Source organism: Lissotriton vulgaris, chromosome 7 (assembly GCF_964263255.1).
Source record: "Lissotriton vulgaris chromosome 7, aLisVul1.2, whole genome shotgun sequence".
Classification (NCBI taxonomy): domain Eukaryota; kingdom Metazoa; phylum Chordata; class Amphibia; order Caudata; family Salamandridae; genus Lissotriton; species Lissotriton vulgaris.
The window spans coordinates 1304501852-1304519626 of record NC_141695.1 but is presented as its reverse complement, the minus strand read 5'-3'; the positions used below and the strand labels follow the sequence as shown (position 1 = coordinate 1304519626).

The 17775-nt window shown below is 46.3% G+C and overlaps 1 protein-coding gene across 1 annotated transcript in view; it reads left to right on the top strand.

Moving 5' to 3' along the window:
- The window catches only part of LOC147703550 (extracellular calcium-sensing receptor-like), a 454642-nt gene that overhangs the window by 407610 nt on the left and 29257 nt on the right, over positions 1-17775 (top strand). The window lies entirely within an intron of this gene.

The window sequence follows — 17775 nt, the reverse complement described above, 5'->3', positions numbered from 1 at the left end:
CAAACTTATTCACAATAGAATGTTGCGATTTCCCTATTCAAAATAATCCTAACTATAACTACCTACTGGCGACCGCCAGTAGGTGATATATATATAGGTATATATAGTTAGGACCTAGTTACCATAGGACATTCGGAACATTCTATTGGGAATAACTTTGATGCCGATTGAGGGATCTGCCTGTCATTTTCCTTAAATTTGCCTCGCTGCGCTGCGCTCCTTCCCTGAAAGTTTCGGGGGGATTCGTCAAGCGGGGGCCGAGAAAAAAGGGGGGTCCCAAAACGTGTTTTCCCCATGTTAATTTCCATAGGGACATTCTGACAAGGCTACAGCTCGAACGGCTGAACGGAATTATACCAGATTTGGCAAAATGGTAGGGACTGGTATGCAGCTATGCCTTTTGTACGTTTGGGGTAAATCCCTCCAGCACTTCTTGAGAAAATTGAATTTGAAATTTTTCAAATGGCATTTTCTGTGGGTCCTTTAGACACGGCTACAGCCCGAACGTCTGAACGGAATTACACCAAACTTGGCAAAATGGTAGGGACAGTAGTGCCTTTTCTATATTTGGTGAAAATCCCTCCAGTAGTTGTTGAGAAAATTAATTTGAGCAAATTGTATATCTATATGCGCTCAACATTCTATTGGGAATAACTTTAGTGCCGATGAAGGAATCTGTGTGTAATTTTCCAGAATTTTGGCCAGCTCCGCTCCGCTCCTTCCCTCAAAGTTTCGGGGGGATTCGTCAAGCGGGGGCCGAAAGGGGGGTCCCAAAACGTGTGTTCCCCATGTTAATTTCCATAGGGACCTTTAGACACGGCTACAGCCCGAACGGCTGAATGGAATTACACCAAACGTGACACAATGGTAGGGCCTGGTATGCAGATGTGCCTTTGCTATGTTTGGTGAAAATCCCTCCAGTAGTTGTTGAGAAAATTGAATTTGACCAAATTATTTATCTATATGCGCTCACCGTACGAGCACCGTACGCGTACCGTACGCGTACGTGCGCATACCCTTACGTGCGCGAGCGAGTTTCTGATTGTCTGGCAGTCGACTGTCAACATTCCAAACTGTCCAAACCAGGAAGTGTAGGCCACCATCTTGTTTTTCAGGAGAACTGAGGCACAAGAGAGCCCAAAACAAGAGTGGAAAACACAAAAAGGGGGCAGGGTAGAGACCCCCCAACCCTCTAGCCCTTCTCAGGGGGTCCCAAAAGGACCCCCAAGGGCAAAAAAAAAAGAAATTGCGGGGTACGCGCACCGTATGCGTAGGGTAGGCGTACCGTGCGCGTACCCCGCGATTTAAAAAAAAAAACTTTTTGCACTTGGGTGTCCTTCTGGGACCCCCTGAGAAGGGCTAGGGGGTCAGGGGGTCTCAACCCTGCCCCTTTTTCACGTTTTCCACTCTTCTTTTGGGCTCTTTTGTGCCTCACTTCTCCTGAGAAACAAGATGGCTGCTCAGGTGGTCCCAGAAGGATAATAACATAGAATCAGCATTTACAAAACCTTTGAAATTTATTGAAAAAAAATATAGGTTTCACGCCTGATATAGTTAGGAATTAGCATTTAAAAAACCTTGCAAATTCACAGAAAAAACTATAGGTTTCAAGCATTATATAGTTAGGAATTAGCATTTAAAAAACCTTGCAAATTCACTTAAAAAACCATAGGTTTCAGGACTTATACAGTTAGGAATTAGCATTTAAAAAACCTTGTAAATTCACCTAAAAAACCATAGGTTTTGGGCCTTATTTAGTTAGAAATTAGCATGTTAAAAACCTTGCATATTCACTTAAAAAACCATAGGTTTCAGGCCTTATATAGTTAGGAATTAGCATTTAAAAACCATTGAAATTTGCATATAGTTAGTTGTACTAACTATATTTCGCGCACCCGCAATCCACTGCTGATGATGTCACATATTACATCATTCATGACATGGTCAGTGACATCACTGATGACATCTCAAATAACATCACTGATGACATCACTGATGACATCTTATTTGACATCACTGATCACATCACTGATGATATCATTCATGTGATAATACAATGCACCTCCTCACACTCTAATATAACCTTTGATACACCCAGTGTTAAATACAGACTACCATTCTTGAAACCATTGACACACCAATACCAGTTACTACATACGCACTCACTGATTCCTAGGTCTACACACATATTCACTCATTCACCCATAGAATCACGCATACAAACAGTCACTCATCAATACAACACTATCATATGCACTCATACACCTATACAGACACTCACACAATGCCACTCATCCATGGAGTTACTCACACACCTAGTCAGTCATGCAAAGAATCAATCACACTTCCATTTCCTCAACAATACAGTTATACACACAACACCTTACTTATTCAAACAAATACTAACACATACTTACTCTCTTATACAATCACTGATACAAGTACACAATGATCCATATAGCCACTCGCACATTCACTGGCTCTCATGTATAGTCATTTATATATGCCAACTCTCACATGCACTGTGTTTTACATATGTACTTACTTGCACATGTAGCACTGAGATATCCATTCACTCACCAACACACCCATGCACACAGTCAACCGCCCATATATCTGTTTCCACATGCACTCTTGAACTCATACACCTAGTGAATCAACTTCTCACACATTTATGCACAGAGTCACACACCTCCCAGCCACCCACACATACACTCAGTCTCCTATTCAAATACTTGGGCAACCAATCAATAACCCATATAGCCACTCATATAGCTACTGATCAACAAATGCAGCAACTTACACAACAACAGACATACTGATGCACACATTTAGACAGTTTAGTCACTAACCCATGCATTTAGTAAGACACATTTAATCACTCACTCATACAGTCAGTCACGCACCTACTAAATCCTTCATCCAGACACTTATACATCCACTCATTCTTCAATATGTAAAACATATTTAAACTTTACAAAAAACACACAGTCACTGGATGATGTCATCAGTGATGTCATCAGTGATGTCAAATGAGATGTCATCAGTGATGTCATTTGATAATAAGAATGAGCCCAACATATGCTAGGGCAACACCAGGATTTAATCCAATATGACAGGGTGCACAAGGCATGCAGAGTTCCAAAATGTTCTGGAAATGCCAGGCACACGCGTTTCAGCAAACTGCTTTCTTCAGTGCTGGTATGAGTTTCCACGCAGAGTCTCTAGATTGGGGAACTGTTAACCTTCCTATCGCGCTATCATTGGCTCGTTGTTTTGTCCCGCCTCCGCTAGCAGCTGTAGTGCCTCCTAACTTTCAATTAGGGCCAGAGGCATGCTGGCCCATGAAGTCCATGCGTCAACCCGTGCAGTGAGGGGCTGACTAACACCCAGTGGCGTGTCTCCTAGACCTTTAGTTCTCCGGTCCCAACTTCGATGAAGTAATCCTTGTAACCCGGTGTTACCCCTGCAGTAAGATACTGCATCCTCTCTCCCCATGTGCAGCGCATCTGAGCAAAATGCTTTTTGAGCCGTTTTTGGAGGGTGACACCCTGTATTTTCATACGGAACATCCAAAGGGTGCTGGTTGGCGTGTCACACCAGACCGAGAGGGCATGCCGGTAGCCGGTGCCTGCATACTGGCAAAATATACAAAACCAGTGCCCACTCCAGAATAGGAATGAACCCGACATATGCTAGGGCAAGACCAGGATTTAATCCAATATAACAGGGAGAACAAGGCATGCAGAGTTCCAAAATGTTCTGGAAACGCCAGGCAGACGCGTTTCAGCAAACTGCTTTCTTCAGTGCCGGTATGAGTTTCCACGCAGAGTCTCTAGATTGGGGAACTGTTAAGCGTCCTATCGCGCTATCATTGGCTCGTTGTTTTGGCCCGCCTCCGCTAGCAGCTGTAGTGCCTCCTAACTTTCAATTAGGGCCAGAGGCATGCTGGTCCATGAAGTCCATGCGTTAACCCGTGCAGTGAGGGGCTGACTAACAGCCAGTGGTGTGTCTCCTAGACCTTTAGTTCTCCGGTCCCAACTTCGATGATGTAATCCTTGGAACCCGGTGTTGCCCCTGCAGTAAGATACTGCATCCTCTCTCCCCATGTGTGGCGCATCTGAGCAAAATGCTTTTTGAGCCGTTTTGGGGGGGTGACATGCTGTATTTTCATACGGAACATCCAATGGGTGCTGGCTGGCGTGTCACACCAGACCGAGACGGCATGCCGGTAGCCGGTGCCTGCAGACTGGCAAAATATACAAAACCAGTGCCCACTCCAGAATAAGAATGAACCCGACATATGCTAGGGCAAGACCAGGATTTAATCCAATATAACAGGGAGCACAAGGCATGCAAAGTTCCAAAATGTTCTGGAAACGCCAGGCAGACGCGTTTCAGCAAACTGCTTTCTTCAGTGCCGGTATGAGTTTCCACGTAGAGTCTCTAGATTGGGGAACTGTTAAGCGTCCTATCGCGCTATCATTGGCTCGTTGTTTTGGCCCGCCTCCGCTAGCAGCTGTAGTGCCGCCTAACTTTCAATAAGGGCCAGAGGCATGCTGGTCCATGAAGTCCATGCGTCAACCCGTCCAGTGAGGGGCTGACTAACACCCAGTGGTGTGTCTCCTAGACCTTTAGTTCTCCGGTCCCAACTTCGATGATGTAATCCTTGGAACCCGGTGTTGCCCCTGCAGTAAGATACTGCATCCTCTCTCCCCATGTGCGGCGCATCTGAGCAAAATGCTTTTTGAGCCGTTTTGGGGGGGTGACATGCTCTATTTTCATACGGAAAATCCAATGGGTGCTGGCTGGCGTGTCACACCAGACCGAGAGGACATGCCGGTAGCCGGTGCCTGCATACCGGCAAAATATACAAAACCAGTGCCCACTCCAGAATAAGAATGAGCAAGACATATGGTAGAGCAACACCAGGATTTAATCCAATATAACAGGGAGCACAAGGCATGCAGAGTTCCAAAATGTTCAGGAAGCACAGCCAGACGCTATATATATATCCTTTGTACGATGCGCCCTTTCTGGACCATAAATGAGGCGCACACCAGGAGGAAATTTTGTCAAATTTTATTCCACAACATAAAAACCAGACAGATGCGTTTCAGCTACACGCCTTTGTCAATGTCGGGGAGGTAATGTTTCCAACTATATTTATTTACTAAACAATAAAGTTCATGCAGTAAAAAAAATGTTGATTAGTTGAAATTAAGGAGGGACAAACAGTCAATCCTGCATGGTGTGAATACGGGGGCCATTTTGTAATGTACGGAGAGTGTATTTTGATCCAAATGTTGCTCCACATTGAATTCATTATCAGTTGTTTCTATATACATATATACACATCTTATTTACAATGATATACCACAATTAAAAGGTATAATTCATGCTTCAGTGTGGCTTATCAAATTCACTGCATAATGCATTTCATTGCTTTTTGATAGTTCACCATTTGAACAGTTTGAGTCAGAGACTTGTAGTCCCTGTTCTACCAATCTAGCCCTGGATGGGTGTACAGCCTTACCACTGGTTATAGACAATACCATCCTTACATTATATATTTGGCAACCCTCCTCAACTAGGAAAATCTAGGTGTAATATATATATATATATATATAATTAACCTGTGCTTAACCCTTGATAGCTTGCCACAAAAAGCAGTCAGGCTTAACTTAGAGGCAACTTAGAGACAATATTTAAAGTATATACGCAGCACACAAGCTGTAATAAAGTGAAAACACAACACTAAAAAAGCCCACAGAAAATTAGAAAGATAGCGAACATTTTAATCAATTATTTGACACCAACACAACCAAAATCCAATCAGTAGATCCATGAATTTAAAATTTTTTTTTTGTAAAAACTAACCTTTTGAATAAAGGCTTTAATTTAGATGGCTATATTAAACCTATTTTAATTTTATGGCAATATATGACTTCAGCAAGAGACTCACAAGAGCGAGTCTAACAATTCCGCATGTGCACACCGAGGGGGAAGAACTTCCTGTTGCGATCTTGCAGATCGACCGTGAGACAGGTTGTTGCTAATAAAGTTGGTATTAGGACTTAATATGTTGTGCTTTTCATGGTTTTTATGGTCTGGCAACACTCCTCCAATTTAATAAAGCCAGGACCGCAAGAGTAAAGAGACACACTTCTAAGAGATATTATTGGTTAAAATGAATGTTGTGAGAATCTGGGTTGTTGGTTGAAACAGGTGTGAACCCTTGGGCAGCGGCAGCCATAATCGTTTGCAGGGTGAACCACAAAAATCACTAAATTAACCTATGATTAAATCTGGGTAGCTTGGCACAAAAGGCAGTCAGGCTTAACTTAGAAGCAATTTGTAAAGTATTTATGGAGAACACAAACCTGTCATAAAGTAGAACCACCACATAAGACAAATCCCAAACCAAATTAGAAAAATAAAGTATGTTTATGTCTGGATTTAACCCCATCTGACCCCGTGGAATGCACCAGAGACTTCCCCGCGTTAAATCCTTCTGCTTGTTCACAGCTCACGGACAGAGACAGTGAGGAACCCGGAACCTGCAACTTCTCTGGCTTCTGGCCCTTTAACCCTGGGGCCGGCCCACTACCAAGCCCTGCCCCTGAAGACGTCAGTCCGGAGGAGTCATCCAATTTAAGGAGGTGGCCACCCCATCAGGAAGTCGTCGACAAGGATCAGGAAGAAGCCGGTGATCGAGTTTGGCAGGAAGAAACCCCGGAGAGAACATCCCACGCTGCAGGTGCTACACCTGACCTGTAGATGACGGCCCAGGAGCCAGGAGGCTTTCCCCACGCAGCGCCCTGCCACATACTGTTGAAGCTCAGTGTTTAACTGCAAGAATAAAAAGATCAATGACAACAGTAAAATAAACAATTCACTCTCAGCATGTTTGAGTATGCAAGATTTATTGGGAACCCAATTAGAAAGTAATCACAATGCAATATACGTGCACACGGAGACCTCAGCAAAGCTCACTGAGTGCCCAATTGGTATGACAGTGCAGACATTTTATAGGTATAAGCCCTCACAGGATGGGCATCATAGCATAAGTAATCTGGATCAGGCTATGACCTGCTAGACCAATCAGTGAAGTGCACATATGGTGTGATACCCTTTTAAGGCTCGAAGTGTGCCTACACCCTAATATTGTTACCCACGTGTCATCTACAAGAGCAGATTTGGGTTTTTCCCTAAAGGTGAAATCTGCGTTTCTAGTGTACGTGGATTTTGGCACGTACTTGACCGGCTAGGGCGGGTCATGTTGACATCTTTTACTGGAGATATGAGGTTTAGCAATAGCAAGCTAAAAGCTGAAAGCCGGCATGTCATTTCTCGGAAGCCTTGCGTTTGTTCTGCACGTTGCAACTGACTGAGACTGGCTTGACACACAGAATGGAGCGTGCGACCATTCTGTGGGTTTCTGCTGGTGTCTTTCTTTAGTAGTTCAAAGAAGACTATAGGCCTGAAAACATATGTATTTGGTATCATATAAATGTCTGCTTCGTCATCCCCAAATCTGATACTAAATCATATGTTAATCAGAAGTCATTCATCTGTATCATCTCCTGTTCCTCATCCTCAACCTCATCCTTATGAGTGTGGTGTGGTGAACCACCTTTCCTGAATATGCAGTTGGCACAGGACCTGAAAATTGCTGCACAACAAGATGGGCATATTCTTATCAGGAGGCACAGTGTCAAAAGAGCTGCTACCACTATTATAACTGCCTCAAGTATCCATGAGCCCCAGCCTGTGAACCATTTCATCACATCTTCCCATAGACTACCTGTGTGTATCCCGTGGGCCTCATCACTTATATCTTTAATTTTTTTAATGGCTTTTATTATACTCCCACTGTTATCCGGAATGAATACACAGCATTGGCTCTGAACCAGGGAAGATGCTGGGGAAGACGCCTCATGGAGGACGGAACAGACTCCTCCCTCCTTGGCCAGAATCATATCGAGAGCAATCCGGTTTTGAATTACGACAGCCCTCATCAAGGTGAGCTCTTCTGTTATATTTCCTAATTCATCAGTAGTAGAGTCCGCTAGATCTTCAATCATCCTGGACAACTGGTGTATCCGTTCTGAAGTACAGATATTGCCTAGTATTGGAACCATTGCCCCAACACCTGTTAACAAGTGGTCTACCCGAGCGGCCGTTCTCTTGGCCCTCACCAGTGTCATCTTTGTTTTTTCTGCTGGCACTAATTTTGTGAAGTGGGTCATTTTTGGGATGATGGATGCTAAGTAGCAACTTCCATACCATCCTGGGGGCAGGTAGAAGTATGCCCATGGACCACAAACAAAGAAAAGGCCTTTGTAGCCTACCAGACCTGGTGACGGCTCGTCACAAGTCCTAACTCGAGTTAGTCTGGTTGTGTGGTTACAGCTGGGGGGGAGAAGGGGTGGACTAGAGTAGGTTTTGCTGTGGATGGCTCACGCTATAGACCAAGGCACCACCCACCACATGCCCAGGCAAACTTTATACATCATAATAGATTTTCCTGCCTAGACCAGGTCGACTGACCACAAACCAGGGAGACCTCTTCCAGTCCTGGGAAGATGGTGGATGACGCTCAAAGTCGGGTGGGAGAGAGTATAGCCCCTGTAACTGAACCTGGCCTGCAGGATAATGCTAAAGTTGAGGTGCAAAATCGGGTGGGAATGGCTGCAGCCCCTGCGACTGAACACGGCCCGCAGGATAACGCCAAAGATCGATCACTTAGCAGTGGTGACAGTCTGGGCTTACAGGGTTCTTATGACAACATCGGGACTGACCATATCCTGCAACTCGGGGGGGCGGAGTTGGCTGGTCCATCCGCCGTCACGGAGTACACTACTGCTTTGCCAGGAATTTATCCACCCACAGCCTCTGGACAACCCCCAACTGTAGGTCAAGGCCCTTTACCAATAGATCAGGGCTTGAGAATTGTTTCATGGAATGTAGCGGGCATTGCAAATAAGGAAGGCACACCGGAGTGGGATCATTTAGTGGGCAGTAGCGACATCCTCCTCCTCCAGGAAACGTGGGCGAGGGACACCGCAACTAGGAGCGGGTTTGAAGTATTTGAAATCCCTGCCAAATGGGGTGGGAGGGGGAGGCCGTCAGGTGGTCTGGCAATCTGGATCGCGAGCCACGCTGGGTGCCAGGCGGAACAGGTGCACACGTTCTCGCAGGACATCCAGTGTGTTCGGCTCACATGGCCTGGTAAACCATCATGGGCTATTGTGAACGTCTACTCGCGACCGGTTGCCGCACCAAACGAATCGCCAACCCTAAACGACCTGTCCTCCTTCCTGGGGCAACTCCCGGGAGATCTCAGGGTGGTGCTTGGAGGAGACTTCAACTGCCACTTTGAACCTTTGGAGGGCATGTCGGAGGGTGCCCTCACGGCCGAGGATGATTATTGGGGGGTCCCACCCTCGTCTTCCCCCCATCCCAAAGCCTGGTCCCCCCTTGCAATACAACTTATGTCCCTTACCCTGAACTACGCACTGAGGGCTTGTAATGGTCGCACCCCTTCCGACACTCCCTCAGTGTGTACTTTCAATAGGAGGGGTCATGAGGCGAGGCTAGATTACATCATGTTAGACATTACACTCTGGCCCAAAGTCCTCGACTTTAGGGTAATAAACAGGTCAGATAGTGACCATAATGCCCTTTGTTTAAATATCCAGTGGCCCATCCATTTAGCGGGCAAAGTGGTAGAAAACCCAGGGGGAGACACGGGGGAATTGGTCCTTACAACCAACAGGCGCAGGGTCAAGTGGGGAAAGCTTGTGAGCTCAGAAGAGACCATTAGCAAGCTATACGAGTTGGCACTCCCAAGGTTTATGGAGGTGGATGCACTTCTAAACGCACCAAGAACCCCGGAATACAATGAGAAACTGGGTGATATCCATCAGGATCTTGTAAGAGACTTGGCTGAGGTATTCTACCCGGTGGTGCCCAATAGAAAGAAAAAGACCCATGTTCCCACCTGGTATACCTCCTCTTGTAGGGCAGCAAAGACTGAGCTCATTGCTGCAATAAAAGAGGGGACAAATAAGGCCAAGGTACGTGACCTGAGGAAATACTATAAAGTTGTGTTAGCGACTGCCAGGACCGAGTGGGACTGGAATCACTGGCATGATCTTCATGATGCCCTAAAAGTCAGGAATTCCCGCAAATTCTGGGCCCTTGTTAATAATGGCATAGGGGAACTCAAAAAAGCAGTGGAACCCAATATTGCCCCCGAGGTTTGGGAGGCCCATTTTGGGGAGCTCTATCAAGACACCAACCCCTGCCCTGACACAGCCCTGTTGCGCCCTGTGGCGCACAGGATTGTGAAATGGAACTATCCCTGGGGGAAGTGGAGGCAGCCCTGAAGCACTTATCATCGGGGAAGGCGCCAGGTCTGGATAGGCTACCTGGGGATCTGTTTAGGCATCACATGGACATCTGGGGCCCATACCTTCTTATTCTTTTCAATGCCATCCTAGGAGGTATGTCAATCCCTGGGTCGTGGCTGGGGGCAGAGATTGTTCCGATCCATAAGAAGGGATCTACTCTGCTCCCCGCCAACTACAGGCCTATTAGCCTAATAGATGTACCCCAAAAGCTCTTTGCGCGCCTCATCCTTAATCACCTCCTGGACTGGGTGGAGGACAATGACATCATGAGCCCCCTTCAGGCTGGCTTCAGAAAGAACACGTCGACCATGGACCAGATCTTCCGCCTTCTTCTCCTATATTGGAAGACTGTAACTATAGAGGGAGGAAGACTGTACATGGTCTTCGTGGATCTGAGGTCAGCCTTTGACCTAGTTCCCAGAGGGAAACTTTGGGAGGTTCTGCAGAAGCTAGGAGTGCCCCCCCACCTCCTTAGCATTATCATCAGGCTGCACGAGAACAACTATGCACAAGTGAGGTGTGGGAGGGATGGTAAGCTCTCGGGCAAATTTCCGGTCCGCCGAGGAGTCAGACAGGGCTGTGTCTTGGCGCCGACCCTGTTCTGCCTTTTCATCAACAGTGTCATTCAACATCTTGACACTGTTGAGGACAATGATGCCCCGGTTTTGGCAGGCAGGAGGGTTCCGGCAATTATGTTTGCTGACGATACCCTCCTGCTTTCCAAATCCCCCATGGGGATCCAGAGGGTTGTGAATGGTTTTGGCCTTTTCTTTCGCCAACATGGGTTGGAGGTCAACACAGATAAAACCAAGTTTATGATCTTCAATCCCCCTGCCAGAACCAGACCCAACCCAAAACTGGGGGAAGTCAGTCTTGAGAGGGTCTCGACCTTTATATATCTGGGGGTAACGCTACAAGAAAACTTAGCTTGGGACTACCAGATAGCGAGATCAAGGCTGAAACTATCCCAGCTAGCAGGCGCACTCCTGAAGGTGGTAAATAAGTCCACCTTTAAGCCTGTAAGCCCGGCCCTTGAAACATACAGATCCCAAGCGAAGGCAGCAGCCATGTATGGCAGCGAGTTGTGGGGTCACAAAGCAGGGAAGGCACTGGCAGCGGTGGAAAATAGCTTTCTGAGACGCCTACTTGCTCTCCCGCAAGGTACGCCACTCCTCCCCCTAAGATTGGATTTGGGGATACATTCCATTGCTGAAGATCTCCTATCGAAACCCGTGAAGTTTTGGCACCGGATATGGTCTACCGAGGAACTGTATCATTACAGGCAGGACCTTACCCATGTACTGAGGCTGAATGGTAGCAACAATATCCCTTGGCTGGCCTATATTAAATCAGAATTGTTCAGTTTGAACTTGCCAGACCTTTGGGATGATCCAGCTCAGGGTTGCCAAAGGATCACGCGTAAAACTCTTGCCCAGCTCTACAGAAACAAAAATTTGGCTGACATGGATAATGCCCATATTAGCGGCACCTTGACGGGACGTTTTATCGAATCCAAAAATTCTTACCTTTTTGAACCTTTTATGGATTTTATCTTTCCTCTTTTGGCGAGGAAACTGTTTCTGCAATGGAGGTTTGGCACACTCCCCACTAAAGTATTCACCCATAAATGGACCATAGGGGGTGACAAACTCTGTCCTTGCTGTAAAACCAAAGATGAAGATGATTTGCACATAATGTTTGTTTGCCACGCGTACCAGAGTCCCAGGAAGCGCTGGATAGCACCGATGTGCCGAAACCTGGGTTTTCGGGAGTATCAACACGCCTACAGGGTCATGAAAACTAATACCCTGGGACATATTGTCTTTGCTGTTTCAAAATTCCTGATGGCAGCTTGGATAATAAGGAAGAAAATGTCCCCCTGAACTGGTACAACTGTGCACTCCTTACCCCATGCAGTCCCTCCAGACTTTTTATATATAAATACTGTGTATTATTTATACTGCATTTTATTGTGTATATATGTATTGTATTTTATTGCATCTTTTATGGCCTATGTGGCCGAAATAAAGAATTTTTGGAATTGGAATTGGTTACAGCTGCTCATTCCCATGTAAATCTGGGGAACTGCCTTTATGGGTGGTATGCCTTTTATCTTGTTTATCCTGTCCTCGCAATCAAATAGGCTCTGCTCTCCTTGAGCGACCTCCTCGAAGGTACATCCAAATGAGATGCACTCCTTCCAATTGTCTTTGGACAGCAGTTCTGAAAGAGTATATGTTCTGGTAGCTCCCTTTGGAAGAACTGGCACTCTTTTGGGTGTTACTACTTCTTCCTTGAGGATGCAGGAGGGGGCTGGAACTTCCCCTACCCTGAACCTTGGTATTTTCAAGTGGCCTGCTTCTATGTCATCCCAACCTGCCCTGCCCCTCCATTCCTTATTTCTAGAAGCCTTGTCAAATCCTTTCAGCATCTCAAAGTCTCCCTTCGTTGGCTGCATATTCATACAAGGGATCCTCTTAGGTCTGGGAGGGGGGTCTGTTGTCCTTCTGCTATAGCTATAGCCATTGCTACCGCCGAGATCATCAGTAAGTATTTCAGATGAGGGTGTACCTATCGATACTGACACAGACATGCAGTGTTGACTTTGTAACATGTCTCGCAAAAGGACACAGCCTACATATTTGGGTAATGGCAGGACGTTGTACTTTAAACTATGTGTGGTGTCTGTGGGCAGGTGTGTGCAAACATAGCAGTCAGATATATTCAAAATTGTCACATACAGTTTCAACATTTCCACATATTGGTTCCCTTCGTAAGTATCCCACAATCCTTCTTTGTCCCCTTTATTCACATCCACCCCCACACCAGTAATGTTCATTGTTATATTTTGTTCATTGTCTCTTGGTGTTTTTGTTGGCTCAGTTCCATCACTACCATCCCCCACCCTTCCATTGAGGTGTGGTATTTCAAGCTTAGCAGAATATGCTATTATAATTGCTGTTACTATAACCGCTGGAACTGGTAACAATATTGCAAGAATCACTGCTCTCCAATTACATGTGTGTCTCTCAGTGGACTGCATGACTCTGTACAAATCTTTCCCTTCCCTATGCTATGTAATCTTCTTGTGAATAGGCCCTAAATTTATTCTTGGTCCACTCGGGCTTGTGAATAGGCCCTACATTTATTCTTGGTCCACTTGGCGCTATGCTAGCTGGCCCTTAGAGTCAAGCATTTAACCACTGCTCTTCTCTCAATTTTTAATGTCTCGAACAGGTCTAGGACCAGTGACTTCTGTTGCAAAAGCGGCACAATGGATGGTGTTCAAGGTTTTGAATAATGCTAGAACCAGTACTCTGTATCACAAAAATAGAACTATTGAGAATGTCAAAACGTAGGTCTGTTAACTCTTGCTCAGGAATTTGCTCTTGGCCCGCCGGAAATGAAATGTCATTGAAAATCAAACGTATTAGCTCACTGAGCAATAGCGGCCTCGGTACCAGCAGGGTCAGAATTGCAGTTATGTCTTTTCCCAGGCATAAAATGGTTAATTGTATCCTGGACCGTTGTCCGCAGGCTTGTATTGACACAGATCAAAGTCTATTTGTCAGGAGAATTGCATTTAGCCAGCAGTCCGATGATCATTAACTTCCTTGTTCATGTTTCTGTTTGCTGTGGGAGCGAAGGTGGTATCCTTTGCTGGGCTCGGCGGCTGATATCTGAATCGGTTGCGTCCTTTCTCCGTCCGTTACTTTCTTCGTGTGTGACGCATGAATCCACAAAGCTATGCCGTCACACTTCACCGCTATGGCCGTCGTGAGGATGACTTGTCTGGGCCCCTTCCATCTCGGCTGCAAGCAATTCCTCCGTGTGTGGGCCTTGACCCAAATCAGGTCACCAGCTTTTAGGTCATGGGTTGGTGGCGTCGTGGCCTCTGGAAGGGACATCAGAACCTGGCAGTGAAGGTAACGTAAGACATGGGTTAACTCTTTACAGTAACACAACAATAAGTCGTCCATTACTGACAGGGGGGCTGTTGACATATGGCCTGGTATTTGCATTGGTCGGCCAAATACTATTTCGTGGGGACTTAACTTTGTTACTCTGTCTGGGGTACATCTCATTGCTAGAAGCGCTAGAGGCAGCGCGTCTACCTATGAGAGGTCAGTTGACGCACAGATCTTTGCGATTTTATTTTTCAGAATTCCATTTCTCCGTTCGACAGCCCCTGCTGCCGGCGGGTGATAGGCGCAATGTAGCCTTTGTTTTATGGCCAATCCCTTGCACAGTCCCTTTATGACGTTGGAAATGAATGCAGGCCCATTGTCGGATGCCAGGAGGGAAGGTACCTCAAATCTTAACAATAGCTCCTTAAGTAGACACTTGGCCACGCTCTGTGCATCACAATTTTTGGTAGGGTAGGCCTCTATCCATTTGCTAAACATACAAACGATGACCAAAACAAATCTATATGACTGGGTGGGGGGCATGTCTATAAAATCAAGCTGAAGGCTTTCAAATGGTCCATGGGAGGGGGGGGGGGAAGTGGCCAGGCGCAGTTGGGATACCTTTTCCAGTGTTGTACTGCGCACAGACAGCACACTGCTTGCACAGCCTTTCTGCTGTCTGGCGGAATTTTGTGTTGTACCAACACTGGGAGAATAATTCGACCATAACATCACGTCCCACGTGTGAGGGTCCATGGAACAACCTACTCATTGAAGGGAGCATGGTTGAAGGCAAGCATATCCTGCCATTAGGTCCTACCCATAGCCCCTCTTCAGTTTGTTTGCATCCCTGTTGCTTCCACTCCTCTCTTTCATTGTCAGCGGCCTCCCTCTGAATACGTATTGGATCAAAATGCAGTGAACCCTTACCCTCTTCTGTGTCTGTCTTCTTGCCTACTAGTTGTACCATAGCTCGCTCGCAGCCTGTAAGCGCTATTCTCTCTGCTTCTTGGTCAATGAAAGCATTGCCTCTGGAGATGGGGTCTTTTGATGAAGTGTGGGCAGCACATTTTATTATGGAGAGGTAGTAGCAGTGCTTGGGGGAGGTCACAAATCAATTGTGCATGCTGTATTTGCTGGCCTGCTGATGTAAGGAACCCCCTCATTGACCATAACTGGCCAAAATAGTGGACCACCCCAAAGGCGTACTGACTGTCCGTGTATATATTTACTTTCTTCCCTTCAGCCCATGCACATGCTCTTGTAAGTGCCACAAGTTCAGCTGCTTCTGCACTTTTTGCTGCTGTCAGTCTCCCTCCTTCCAACAATTTAGTTGGTGTGCCCACCGCATAGGATGCTTGTAGTACTCCTGTGACATCCCTTAAACATGACCCATCTACAAATAGATCTCCTTGAGCATCTATGAGCGGTGTGTCTTTAAGGTCTGGTCGTATCTTAGTATGCCTGTCTATGGCCAATGCACAATCATGAAAGGAATCATCTGAATCGAAATCCTCCAGCTCATGCTCCGTGGGTAGTAAGCATGCAGGGTTCAAAGTGGTACACCGCTTGATGATAATGTGTGGTGTCAGGAGTACCAACTCATACCTGGTGAGGCGTGCATTTGTGAGGTGCTGTGTCTTAGTGGATGTCAGAAGTGTGTCCACGGCGTGGGGCATATGTAGCACTAGTGTGTGTCCTAACACTAAGTTGTCTGACTGTTCCACTGCGAGTGCTGCAGCAGCTACTGCTTTCAGACACGGTGGGAGCTCTGCAGCCACTGGGTCTAGCGTGGCAGAATAGTATGCCACGGGGCGGTAGAAAGCTCCATGTTTCTGAGCCAAGACCCCCATTGAGCACCCCCCTTCTCGTGGCAGAACAAATGAAAGTCTTTTCCATAGTCTGGTATGCCTAATGCTGGTGCTTCTTCCAGTCCCCTTTTAAGCGCATTGAAGGCTGCCTCGCATTCTTGTGACCAGTGTCAGGTATGCCTTTGTGTGTCAGTGCCTGTAGGGGTTTTGCAATGAGAATGAAGTTTGGTATCCAATGGCGACAATATCCTGCAACTCCTAAGAAAGCTCTAACTTCCTTCTGAGTGCGGGGTCTGGGAAAATGTGTTATTGTCGAGATTCTGTCTGGCAACAGTTTTCTTGTTCCTTCTGTTAACTCATGGCCTAAGTATTTCACAGAGGTGAGGCAAAAGTGTAACTTCTTTGGGGAGACTTTGTATCCCTTTAATGCTAAGTGGCATAGGACAGCGAGGGTGTCCTTTACACAAGCCTCCTTTGAAGGTGAGGCCAATAGCAAATCGTCAATATACTGGATAAGTGTGGACCCCTCCTTTAGTACCAGAGAGTCTAAATCTGTTTTTAAGGCATGTGTGAAAATGGATGGTGACTCTGTATAGCCCAGTGCCAGCCTTGTCCAACAAAATATTTTTTGTTTAAAACTGAAGGAGAAGAAATGTTGGCTGTCAGGGTGCAAGGGGATGGTGAAGAAGGCGGAGCTAAGATCCATCACGGTGAAAGTCGTAGCTCACACAGGTATATTAGATAATATTGTCGCTGGGTTTGGGACCACTGGGAAAGATGGCAAGACTATTTTGTTCAATTCTCTGAGGTCCTGAGTGAATCGATAGACAGGGGCCTCGTTCGGGCCCTTGGATCCCTTTTTCACAGGAAGTATAGGGGTGTTACATTGACTGTATTGAATCTCTCTTAAAATTCCTTGCTTCAGAAGGTCTTTTATAACTGGTGCGATGCCCTCCTACCCTTCTTTTGAGATCTTGTATTGTGGCACTCTTGGGAGAATTGCCCCTGGTTTCAGATTTATCTGTACCGGTGGGTAGTTCAATACCCGCCCTACGTCATTGGCACTTGTTGCCCAGACCTCTGGCGGCACACAATTGCGTAATTCTAGTGGTATTTGGAGGTCGGTGCTGGAAGGAGTGCATTTCATAAAGGCTTGTATCATTAAACCGTTTGCCTTGCTCTCTAAAAAGACCCCTGTTGGTGAGCAGTGTATGGTGCATTGTAATTTGCATAACAGATCTCTCCCCAGCAAATTCACGGGGCAGAACCTGCTAAGAATAAATTGGTGGTGCAGTGTTATCGCGCCTACTACAAACTGTAGTGGCTCAGTAAGGTATTCTGTAATAGGTTGGCCAGTCATGCCTACTGCGGTTATCGTAGTAGTAGAAAGTGGAGCTTCAGGCGTTGTTAGTGCCTTCAGCATTGATCTTTGAGCCCATGTGTCAATTAGAAATGGAACAACCCTGCCCAATACCTCTCCCTCTACATATGGTCAGGATTGATCTACTAATATTACTGGTACTATTATCACGCAGTTTCCCACTTTCAGGCATCCCTAGAATGGTGCTGGGGGTGGGGGTGGGGGCCAGTCATTCGTTACTGGAGTCCATCCCTCCCCCCCTGCCCATTGCTGCTGGG